We start from the raw sequence: 13,940 nt of genomic DNA on the forward strand, positions 1-13,940 counted from the left end.
CGCCACATGCTAAAAAAATACGTGAAAAGAAAGAAAAAAAGTTTCCACTAGTGATCTTTAGATCTCCCACCGTGTGTCATTCAACATTCCATTCCTTAAATGTAAGATTCATTCTAAAAATGCGATAAAAGTTATCAAATACCATGTACTTCTGAATGTTGTTTGCATGTACTAGATTAACTATAAAACTTTTTTGTCACGTAGCTAAATCAACCAAATAAAATTTTATATATGCATGTATATTTAACTTTCACCAATATTAGAAAAACATCATTGAAACATCCAGATGAAATGCTTACAAAAACCATGGGATTTTCTGCTGATTTTAACTGCAGTGCTATGGTTGGTGAACTGAACTGGAAAATTCACTTTGATTTTTTAGCTATATTGGCGTTACACTTTGCTTGAGTGGTATAAAAAGATATAAAATATCCTTAAATGGTGGGGCATGACTTATGATTTATGCTTTTTGATACCTTTCACATTTGTTGGGTGATAACTATCAGGGGCCATAAAATCTCTGTGTCCATGTTGAATCGAGGCGACACACAGCGGTGTTCTCTTCCCAAAGATCATTGTAGTGATGGCGGCCTCAAATAACCCCTACATAAGATCACTATCACAGCGTGTAGTATTTCAGCTAAGTGCTCCCTTTCTTTATTATCACTAATAACTTTCTCGATCATAGAGGATCGTATGTAAGATTTCTGTCTTCTGTTTTCCAGTTTAGTTAACCCATGTGACAAAAATTGTGAAATCTCGAACCTACTTGGAAGCGAAATGCGATCACTCGTAATTGAAATAATTTGAACATGATATGTATTTATGGGTTTTCTACTAATACGCCTTTTCTATGACAAATTACTTTGGTAATGATTTGCTAACAAACTTTATAACAAACATAATAAAGTGTTTTATTCTGGGTCCAGATCATTTGCGAAAGAAAACACTTTGAAGAGTTTATGTCATCATGGAGGACCAATAACGTTAACAATCCAAACCCTACCGTGTATTTACAAGTGCCCTTCTCTGTATGATCTTGGAAAACAGACAAAAGCGTAACCCCAGTCCATCTTCAGCTCACCCCGTCGTAGATTTAATTACCTACAGCTCTGTACATATTACCTACATCAGTGTCGGACCCTAGTACATTGATTACTGGGCACGAACGTTTTTGAAGATGTCTCCAGATCTCAAACAAATATTGAAAGGGTCATTATACCTGTCTGAGAGAGCATCCTAATCCCGTGTCCAAACACACTGCCACGTGCCAAGCCTTAGAAAAGATTTACTTTACATACAAACTTGTTTGTGAACAGTTTTAATCTATAACAATATAACTACATACACGCTTTTTGAAAATCTAAAAACAATATGATTTAAAAATATTTTTTAAATATATCTATCGTGAACTGATCATAGGACAAAATGTTTATTGATGTGACCAAATACAAAATATACGTACAACTGCATTTTAAATGTTGATAAAACATGCTTATATTACGTTGGGAACAACTATTTGTTCGTCTCTCAGCTGTATATACCCATTATACAGAACGGATAAGAAATCCTGGTAGTGCAGAATTTGACAAATAAGCATAAAATTTAGGTGCAATGGTTTGAAAAACACGTTTGAAATTACAATACTTATGACAAATATGGTCTTTAACATGCCTAGGGAGTGTCGCGCACTACAATTTTAATTTGTATTACTTTATCTAACCCCGGCTTATATCTAGATATCCATCAAGCTATTTCCTGTCCATTTATGAAATCTGATTCTCCAATGGAGTATTAATTCACTGCAGCTATTAGTATTTACGGATAGAATATGAAATTATATCCTCTATTATTAATTGTCAAAAAGATTTATCTACATGTGTACTGGTTTACTTGGGTACCATTAACAAGTGGGTTTTTGCAATGAAATTGAAAAGCAACGACTAAGGTATGATAAAGATACTATAGTACATGTGAAATGCGTTGCAAAAAAAAAACTCACCAAAAAAACCAGTATGAATCTGAGCTTAATATGCTCGTTTAGGATATCAATGACCATGGAGCGTTGTGCTACAAAAGAATAGAACAATAATATAATTGCCTCACGTGTGCATTTCTTTATAACAGCAGCTGACAATAGCACAACTTCTGCGTTGGGGATTAGATGCCAAGTTAAAGTGTGCGTCTTCCAGTTATTATGTTCGCGGGGGAAATCGGGTAAACATGCTCCGGACATTATTAGTCAAAATCACAATTTCATGGATTTTAAAAAGCAATTCTGAAAGCACGGGAGCTTACGCTTCGCTGAAACTCCACTGTCTGGCTTTGTTTAGCACTCGTTAAACTCTTGAAATGTTTATTTCTGGTACCGAGTTTTATCCTGAGTTATGTGAATAGTGATTATAAATCATAGCGTTAACAACATTATTGTATTTTGAGCTTTGTGCTCACTAAACAAGCAGAAAGAAACTGTTAAGGTATTTGGACCATCATCCATTTAATTTGCCCATTTTCCGAGCAATTACATCTATCTTCGTACATTAGTTTGACGCTATATTAACTTCACTCATCGATCGGAGATTTGCCGGGTGCTGAATGCTCTTAATGATTCAAACACTGGTATAGTTGTTTGTCATATATGATATTCAACAAGAGGGATAGTGACAAAACAATATTTCAAAATAGATAAATATGCATGCACCTTAACTGAATTGATGAAATGAAAGACAAAAGGCCTTTCATTAAACATTAGTTGTCATGTTTGTTGCATCAGTATGAGCTGCACATTTCATGATATTTCTTCATAAAATTTTAGTACATTCACGTTTATTTCTACAAAAATTACTAAAAATTATAATAAGGTTATCACATTCTGTTTCATTCTGTGTGTTAATGAATTGTGTACAAACTTCTAATAGAGGCTCAGATCGAAACAAAATCACATGATCGCCGTCCTTATCAATATACAAACCTTTGCTATTAATTCCATTATACAGAGAAGGTCCTATTTCCTATGATAAAATAAATCATGAATTAAACACATGTAGGCTACATGCAGAATTTTGTTAACACGCGTTTTAACAACAACAACAACAACAAAAAGTTGAAAAACACTGTTGAATCTAAATCTTCAAATATTGAAAAACAATTGTAATTGTTGTACATTGTGATAATGTTCATTGAAATCGTATTATGGAGGTTGGCACCTGAAATAATAGTAATGTCAATCATCCGAAAACCACTTGGATATAAAGATGGGGACCTTAAATGTTCATTTATTTTATTTGTGACCCATGACACATGCCATATTTTGGAGATATAGGACCCCAAACAGAAATGATAATTTATGACATAGAAATGGATAATTTGAACAAATCAAACAAATATTTATAGTTTGAACTATTATTTAGTTATGATTTTAATACAGTATGGAGTTGAACACATGTAGTAACTATAAAAGTAAAATCTAAGCCAAAGTTTAAAAATTCTTGCTATACTGGTGTCTTCAAAGGGCACTACATATGAACAAAACAACAGATGTGACCAAATTTTGGAGTAATCAAATTATAACGCAAATAAAAAAAAATAATAGAAATGTCATCTTTCCAAAACTTTGCAGACAAATAGATATACATTTAATGTCTCATTTAAAGGTAAAACAAGTAGGTGTCACATCTCAAAAATTTGAGATATAGCATTAAATAAGCTAATTTTAGGCCAAATTGGAGTTAATTTTTTCTGAACTTCTATGAAATATTAATATAAGCTAAATATGCCAAAATATATCAACAGAAATATCAAAATATTGGTTAAATATTTTTTTAGAACATCATGACCGTAATAGACAAACTATCTAGAAGTCTGGTCTGCGCTGAAAATTAAGAAGCTTAAGTAACAGTAATCTAACCCTAGTGAGTTATGAAAGTTGTTCATTTCCTTCTTCAAAAACCTTCCGCAACAAAATATAGTCCCGTACTAAACTCTGTAAAAATGTAATTTTTAAAAAACAATTTTATTCAATATAGTTTATTTGGCATTGTAAAATATAAATATACTACTACAATTAATATGTGATGCAGAATTTTCAGACTAGAGGTGACCCCAAATGAGTACCCAAAACCTAAGGAGCGAACCTCTTTAAATGTAAACCAAATTAAATAAAATATTTAGTGGGTTTTTTTTTAGCCAAATGTAACTCAACAGTTTGACATTTCATAACATTAGCTACAAATCATTGTTTTTACAGAATGAAAAATATGCACTCCGATGCTCTCTGTACTTTTATTTTGGAGACCCCCCCCCTCCAATACTGAGTGCAAGTGACTTGCTACCTTATATCTGTTTTAATTGAAGTTTTTGTTCTATGATGAAAAGGGGATATCATGATTGTGCGCACTTGTTTGATGACCCAGATACGAGTCCTACAGCTTACACTAATGTTATTGCTTAATACGGATTGCAAAGCTTATGAAGTATTTATTAGTGCTACTAAGGAAAATTTTATAGTGTAAGAACGATACCCTCTTTAAAAAACACTATTGATGATGGTTCTGAAGTTGTTCTTTTGAAGGAAAATATGTAACAAAGTTTATCAAATTTTATTGAAGTAAAATCTGTTTAAACAGTTAATAAGATACTACCTGTATGTCGCTGAGGTAAAGCTTTAAGGTATTCTCTTTTGAGAAGTGGACAGGCATAGCTTACAAGTGGGTTTTGCCATTCTACTTCTATAAAGAGAATAAGGTAAAGGCTGCATTGCGTATGAACTCAAGTATTGTACCAACTTGAAGCATTGTTTGCACACATCTGGAACCTCTTTTTCTGCCCTGCCCCACAATTTCATATCATCAGTCTTATAACATCATGAATAATGACAGACTGTCACTACGCTAGACGTTTTGCTTCGGCCCGTCACAATTTTTTCCATTCGTCACTTCATCAACACTTTTATGTGTTACTAGACTCCGTGTTTTAAGAGATCTCTGCATCTGACCTGTTTGTTAAGTATTTACCCAGTTTCCTCAGACGATGGAATGATACATTGGACATAAAGTTCTGGTTATTTTCATTAAACTTTTGTTGTTGAGTTAACCCCCTTGTATGAAATGATTAATCCGAGTACTGACAATTCAGATATACGCAGTATTTGTGTAGACAATTGCATATGACTGCTCAGGATAGGGGTTTACTGCTCTAGTATGGTAGGTGATGCTAGACCGGAAATTAATTCCAGATCAATAATTTGCTCTAATTAGCAATGTCTACTGTGGAAAATAAGTGAAATTATATGTTTTTAATTGAATTAGCTGATTTATGAAAAAATGTATGGTAATTTAATGGATATGAAGGCAGCATATTTTAGAAATTTTTTGCATCTAAAAAGAAAAAAAGGTCATGCGTTTTCTCTTGTTAGTTCCAACTAGTAGTAAGCATATATTAAAAAAAGAATTTATTTATTTAATAAGATATACCCTATTATAGAAAATACAGCCACTGTGTTTAAGTTTTAGAAACAACGGCCACTATTGTCCATACAAGTCATTTGATTGGTTACTGACTGTGTACAGTATAATTTGTTGTAAGTACAATGTATATTGAAGATGAGGTGAAGACGGGCCTTGTATAATATACTCTTTCAACTTAACAAAGACTATTTGTTCGCCATATTAACGTCTATACTTTGCCACGCCGAAACTTAAACGGCCATCACGCGACCTGCTTTGTTCTTGAGGTGAGAAGGCCAAACCAAATGTCACTCGGTGAAAGCGGCCCTGAAAAACTTTAACCCTGTACTCTTCCTAACTTGACCCTGCATTCGTACGTTTGTAAATATTTTTGTTTTTTGTACATCATGTACCATTGATATGGTTTGAGAGAAATAAATATTTACATTTACAGAAAAAATACAATCAGGAAAATTTAATATTCTATACTTATAATATTTTTTTTAACTTTTATGATTTTAACATGAGATAGAGACTTCTCAGAAAAAGTCATTTTTTCTGGTGTAAAAAACAATTAGTATTAACCATATAAAATTTTAATGCATTTGGAAAAGCAGTAAAAAAAAAGTTGAAGGTATTCATTTACCGATTTTTGCGATTTCTATAGCATTGAAAACTTTCCCATGCCCTCATATTAGAATATAATATAACATATGGATCATTTTCTGGGTTTTTTTAATGTGAAAAGTATTGCAATTCTAAAATGACACCTTTTAATTTCTCTTATTAGGTGATAAATAAATCGGTGTTAAATATAATACTAAACCACGTCGCTTGCCTTCATTTATGACCCTTTTATTTTCACAGCAATTGTTCACACCAACGCTTTATTTCCTTTTAAAAAGGACGAATATAAGGACTTTCATTACCGGCAAGATCTAGTAAAAGTCCTCTCAGATTTATTCTCTATTCAGGAATTATTAAAATCCAAAGATGCATAGATAACGATGCCCCCGTAAATATTATTTGAATTAACATGAACATAGGACACCTGTATAATTTTTATTATAAAAGATTTTGTGCTTGCCATGTCATAAATTTCATTGCCTCTTAATAACCCCAAAATACATAACGAAACCGTGCATTCCTCCATGTTCCCTGTGGTTGTCTATGAATAATTCATTAATGCGGGTTATCTCCAGAAAAAAGAGCTTACAAATTGCAATACAGATCATAAAATTCATTTTTAAAGTAAAAATCTGAATGCGTCGGTTTACTCTTGATTTTTTATAGAATTTCAAATATCGGGGGCCGGTTTTCAGAGTTGATCGTGCAGATTACTGGATCGCGTTTTGTACACGTACCTATGTAAAAGTAGAGGGTTTGGTCAGATCAGTGGTCGGTGTGTGGGAGGTCGAGAGTTCGACTCTAAACAGCAACACGTCTCAGTTTACATTAAAAAGACCCCTCCTAATCCCGAATTAAAAATATGAAACAAGTTAAGGGACGAAACGTTACATATTTTTCTTCTAAATCTTGAATTTGCATAACGACAGAATTCTATTTAAATAAAAATCAAAATTCATGAGAATTTGTGCAATTACTGACGGATACATGTAGATTGACTTTAAAAAAAAACTTCGCCGATTCATACCACCATTAAAGAAGAATGGGACCATATTTAATGCATACACGTTGAGATACGGTAGCTAAGAAAAAAACATTGTTAAAAATCAAACAAGATATACACATGTATACATCATTTAAATCAATTATGTCTATTTTATGACCAAAAAAACCCCACCAACACAACAATATAGATTGCTTACCCGACTTTAAAATATCGAATTCTTTCTACCCAGGTCACAATACGTGTAGATAAAGAATATGATTAATAAATAGTTTTTGCTGTCATCAGTTGTGCATCTACAAACTAAGCAACGCTTAAGTCAAATGAGACATGAACAATTATAAAGTAATATAGACACCAAGTTTGTCATCGTGTGCCAAAAATCGGATGGTTTTGAAAATGTAAAAATCATTTTATGTTGTTAATGCGTTTAAATTATTTTAGCGGTGACACAAGTATTTGAATTTCTCTTTGAAGAACATGTTATGCATTTATTTGAAATTTATGACGAGACTTTTTATTTACTTTTTAAAATCATAAAAAAATATAAAAAGCAAAAAGTTTTTAAAATCAAAGAATTTTGATTGATTCTTTTTTTTTATGGTGTGACGATTATCCGCTAAATGGTAAATAAATTAGAGCGTTTACAATTACAGAATTCGTATGCTTACAGAGTGGTGCTTTTTGGTGGAAACAAATCGGTCAACGTTTCTCCAGCTACATGTACATTAAGAAGTAATGCATGTACATCATGTACACCGACATGTACATCTACCAGATTACTAAAAAATTAACAATGCAACGTATACATGAAGAAATATTAAAAACCTTTCTGTATGCTCATGTTCATGTAACAAAATAATTCTACTTTCTACTTTGAAACTTAAGAACAAACTCGTGGATGGTTGAAGAACGACGAAATGATCGTGGAATGGCCATAAACATTTTGTTTTCTCTGATTTATATGTTATTTGCAATAAATGTTCTTTTTTCACACGTTATTCTTTACGATTTTGTTTCATCAACAAAGAATACCTGTGAATTATTCAAATCTTTGCGTTACATGTATATACTGAAAATTCGAAGGGAAGGAATAAAACGTATAAAAACATTACATTCTGCTTTAAAAAAACCCCATGACCCTTCATTTCTACATAGCAAAGTGAAATAACTTTATTTGTTCACTTATCGAATAATTTATTGCTTTTTACATAGGAATTCATTATAGAGAGTTTCTAGGCGATGCAGTCTGCATGTAAAGACCTTAGGACTGCGTCAGAGCACGACAGTATAGGTATGTTAATTCCCTAGCATTGTGAAAGAGACTTTGGTGGTCCCATAAAATTCTCAAAGATAGCATTATCGGGGTGCTCCAATTAAGTTTTGATTTATAATTTAATGGCAAGTTTTTGATTTCTGGATGAAAGAGGCGCATTGTTATCAGAAGAGATAGGATAGAATATATTGTCCAGTACAAAAGAAAACAAATCTGTAGCGATTTGAAGTGAGAGACCGTATGTGATTGGCGATAGTATTGACACCATATTGAATTATGAATGAACCTGTTATCGCAACGTTAAGGGCTTTGGGTAAATACTTGATTCGTCGTTCAAAAAAACCCCCAAAATCTTGGTTTGCTTTTAGAATCAAAGGACCATCACCTCTTGCCGTCATCTCTTAACCCACTGAATCAGGTCGACATTTTTTCTTGATTAAAGCGACCCCCAGTGGAATGTCTTTTATTTAAAAGTTACCTAACAAAGCTTTCGATTTGTGGCAACTTTGATACATGTCGTAATCAAAAGTAAAAATATTCAATTCTCAAAATATTGTCGATTTGATCATCAGTTATACATAACTATATGTACCATTCTTCTATAAAAATTCAAAAAATGAGTGATATTTCGCAGCATAACGTTTTTCTTGGAATATACATGTAGTTCGTTTTGAATCAAGGACTGTAAGTATAACTAAATATGACAAGAAACTTAATTAAGCGGAAACAACAGAATTTGTTGGAGAATTTTTGCACTCTAATTTGCTATATCATTCTGTTCCATTTTGTAAAGCTTGAAGTTGCTAAGATTAAAAGCAAGGCATTCCATGGAACGAAATAGAACATTGGTCATATAGTGAATGTCGTTTCATTTTTACACAATTCATATTATCTATGGACAGGTATGAAAATTGATATTGTGAGGATTTGAACAACCCAAAACTTCTTTGCTGTTGACCTCAGCTGGTAGCGGTCACACCAGGACAGGTGCCTTAATCCCGAAATCCCTGTGGTCTAAAGACCTAATCAAACGATCGATTTACAGAAGATTAAAAATCAATGCATCAACCAGCTGACACCCTTGTTTTTATCCCTGTCTGTCCATCTGTTGGCCACGATCTTTGTCGTTGTTTCCACTTCAAAGTCCAGCTTGACTGTGAAGTCCAGTTGCTTTGGATTCTAACTTTAAGAAGACCTGTTCAAAGATTAGTTAGTTGTAAGTTTCTTCATGTCTGAGGTTCAATTTGGTCACAGATTATGCGAAAAGTTTGTTGTTTTAATAGTCTAGGGTGAACATAGATCAGAAATGATTGACAGCGTTTTGCGGTCACGATTGCTCAAAGGAAGGGGGATTATACAGCATTTAGATATTGTTTTTCCTTAACTTTGATATACATTTCAGCTTAGATTTAAAGGGGTGTCGTCCGTAAAACATATTCCTAGTTGAAATCTACAGCTTTGACCTCATTAAGCTGTTGCTTCCTACGCCCACTTCCTTTCAGCTGTTCATCCAGTAACAAGAAAACGCATAAACACATCCTGTGGGACATCAAATGGAATGCAAGATCTCACCGCCAGGGGCACGTGCTGGAAATATTGGGTTTACAAGATAAACGTTTCTATTCAGAGTTTATTCAAAATTAAAAAGTCGACAAACTTAAATTAAGAACGAAAGCAAGACCTTCTTAATAGAGGAGGAACTCCTCACACAAAGGTCGCAGTCAATAGAGGGTGTTCTGTTGTCAGATATTTAATAGAGGGCCCCAATTTACTCAGTTATGGGTCTTTGTTTGGGTAATTTGAATATTCATGCAGTCCAGCGTCTGATATTTGACACGTTATTCGACAGATTGTAATTTGGATTTTTACACATAGCAGGTGCGGGAAGGGAAAAAAAGAGTGGAGACATGCACATTGTTTAATTGACATTATCACGATAAAACCGTAAAAATGCAACAGGTTTTCGTTAAAAAGAAAGTACTCAAAATCCTGTTAAAAACTTCGAAGAGACGACCTGTGTTCAACATGTCAACACATAAAATGAAAATGTATCTTTGAATAATCTATTGAAAAAACAGAAACTACACTTGATTTGAGATTGCAATCATGCTACTATCATTGCCAATTTAAGATAGTTCGTTTGATATATGACCCGATATTTGTAGATATTCGTTGGTTTTTAAAGCGTCACCAAGATGTCAAATTCCCAAACATTGTTCTGTCTTTTAAAGAGTTTTTTTTTCTTAAAAAGTAACATTCATACCAAATGAATGTATATTTATTATTTCTTCTGAAAATTGAAACTAAAGCTGGATAATGACTGTTCGATTTTAAATATAACTTTACTGTTAGGTCATATTCCCATTTCAGGTAAACATCGCTGATTGTTCAAACGTGCTCCATCTGACATAATTTGGATATGTACCATATTTAATTTTAAAATGATAAACTAATGGGAAATAGACAATTTTAAAAAGAAAAATCAATTACATGTAACTATAAGAGTTTCTAAAAATCACGTCGAAATTAATATTCCTAATTGTAAATGGTGTTTTAACAACAGTTTTTGCTTAAACTTAGATTTGGCAAAATATTGACCCGATTACTGTAAACCAACTTTTATTCGCGGTGACTTTATTTCGCGATATGCTTCCGATATCCTGGTTAGCGACGACTAATGTAAGCGACCAAGCCTTATTCAGACCCGTGTTGTTATAACCACCATATGACTAGGCCCGGTTCGCGGCGAGATGTATTCGCGACGACGAGTCTCTCGCTAACCTCGCCAAAATTTCTCGCACGCAAATAAAATTAGGTTTACAGTAATTTGAATAAATGTAATAATACATAACGCAAGATATTTATGTCAAAGTGCAAGGTGACATTCAAAATTGCACCCGTTTAAGATGCAATTTCCAAAAGTTAGGTTATGTCACATAGTAGGAATGTAATTAGATCAATTTTGCCAAAACAAGGCTTGGGAAATACTATCTACGTCTATCAAATTCGTTATAATTGAAACATGGCTGTTCGGCATCCTCTGTTTTAAAATTTACAAATCATAAAAATTATCGTTTATTACTCATTTTATTAAAACCCCTTATAACCATGACCACATTTCACAAAACATTAAACTATGACATTTATAAGGAAATAAAATTTATGTTTCATTTCAAATTGTACAGAAATGGTGCAAGGAAAACATGACACGTGACGTTTGAGGCCAAATGCAGACATATCAATGTAATTTAAAAATATCTTTTTATTCATAAAACTCTATTCATAAAAACCATTTTCGTTTGTTTGTGCAAGGTGATCTAAGACATCATGACATTTATTGTTTGTTTTTGAGTATTCAATGTGTTGTTTCTGCAGGTCTTGGACCCTAAATTGGCCGCTTTTCTCTCTCATTGACCTATCTTTCTGGGTGTTCTGTAAGGACACCGTCTCCTCTTGCCCCAAACTGACGAATTCATTTCAATGATATGTAAGATAACTTAACGAGATTTCCCTTTTTTTAAAAGAATGATTCATCTACAATGAACTAAGTACCTTAATTGGACCTTTATCAGACAACAGATATATGAACGTTTTAATGTCTTTGTACCAAACCTTCACTTCGACTCTGAACGCAGTTATTTAATTTGTCACACACTGTTCGAGGTGGGGACCGGTATAGAGATGTTATATACAATCACATGCCATGTCAGGGGCGTGAAAATGATCTGTTATATTGATTACTTACATAGAGAGAGAGAGAGAGAGAGAGAGAGAGAGAGAGAGAGAGAGAGAGAGAGAGAGAGAGAGAGAGAGAGAGAGAGAATATGAGAGACAGAGAGAGAATATGAGAGAGAGAGAGAGAGAGGGGGAATAAAAATGCATTATTATATAAACATGTTATAAGGGAAATTTATGGATTTTTTAAAAAGTTTATAGTTAATTCTGCTTTCTTAAAAATATGCATAGATCCATTCTATCTTTGTAAAGTAAAATTAACTATATAAAGTTTATATTCAAATCAAAGAAGGCCTATATTTCAAACATTAAAAAATTAAATGAATCATTACATTTATCAAAACTACAGTAAATGGTAAAAAAATATTGCAAAAAAATAGGTGCATCAATATATAAAAATGATAGCATATACCTTTATATATACATGAATATAGAGTTTTATTTCAATTTCAGGTCTGCGAGTGCATTTCATATGCGGGTGGGAGTCAACAGAGAACCCAGGGGTCATCTACATAAATACATACCTCTCATAAACAACACCCCCGATTAGTTGCCGACTCCCTTTAGACCACCGATCAGTATCACAGTGGGTATTTCTAACACATTTGAGATGTTTTATCTCGGGATAAAGCTGGGTTGGTTTTGTTTTTTTGTATACAACCAGGAGTATTCGGTGACACCCGAGGTACACAGAATGTGTTGTAGGAGCCATATCAAGATCAAAGGTTGTCGCCATCTTTTGTGCTTTATTGCAATCACGAGAATAGATCCGAAACATTGTAATTCTTTTTCAAGGTGGTAGATTTTAATCAATTTTAGTGTAAAATATCAAAGCACGTCTCTTTCTTTCTTTCTTGTTTTTGTTTTGTTTTTAATGAAAAACGTTTATCATCCTGCAATGAACATGCAAAAAGATGAAAATGATAAATTGAAGGAAACAAATACAATAAAAGAGACGAACATTTTTGCTATGTTTTGTGGGTTTCTATTAAATGTAACAATCGTGTTGATTTGTGAGGAAATAACCCCCTTTGTTTTATCTGTCAGCGCTCATGTTGCACGCATCATCAGATTGTTTAAAACTTTTTAAAAAGTTCAAACTTTAACATTTATCTCTGAATCGGTATATATTTGGTTTCCCATTGGAAGTCAAACGACATGTTAAAAAAATGTTTTCAGTTTGGAACGAGATTACTCGATAAAATACCAAGTACCTTGTGGTGGTTTCTCGCTTCGTAAAAAATGTAAACACTCTGATTCATTAAGTTGTTTAAAAGTTTGGAATTCGTTACTTAAAAATAATTTGTCAGACAACGATGCATATTTGTTATTAAATTTTCTAAATTCCATCAATTGAAAGATATGACTGAAATATACTATTGTGTACGATCATTAAAGTTAGAAATTTCAATGGAATTCAATTCATTTTGATACAACATCCATCTACTGTGAATGATAGCCACTGATAAATCGAAAAAGCACAGTCACTTTGCAATAACTCTGTTTAGGTCTAAAGTGTAGATTGGCAACTTTAAATACCATATAATAGTACAAACTAAATGAATTTAGAAAGATCATTCCATTTCTAGAAACAATACCTAAACCTAGCTATCCATCAATACTGACAAACAGCATGTTCGACGCATATTTATTGTTCATAAAGGACTATAAAAGTACGAATAATATCACTTTTACACCCTCGCAATCAAAACAAGAAAATTATTTTATGTTCCCTAGAGAGCGATTTTTGTCCGCAGAAAAGGATATCTTTTTCTCGAGTTCTACTGATGGACTTCATACAATCTAATTGTTTTTGTGTTGCAGATGCCCACTGATTTGTTATGATACCAGCTAA

The sequence above is a fragment of the Crassostrea angulata genome, chromosome 6, assembly GCF_025612915.1.
Source record: "Crassostrea angulata isolate pt1a10 chromosome 6, ASM2561291v2, whole genome shotgun sequence".
Classification (NCBI taxonomy): Eukaryota; Metazoa; Mollusca; class Bivalvia; order Ostreida; family Ostreidae; genus Magallana; species Magallana angulata.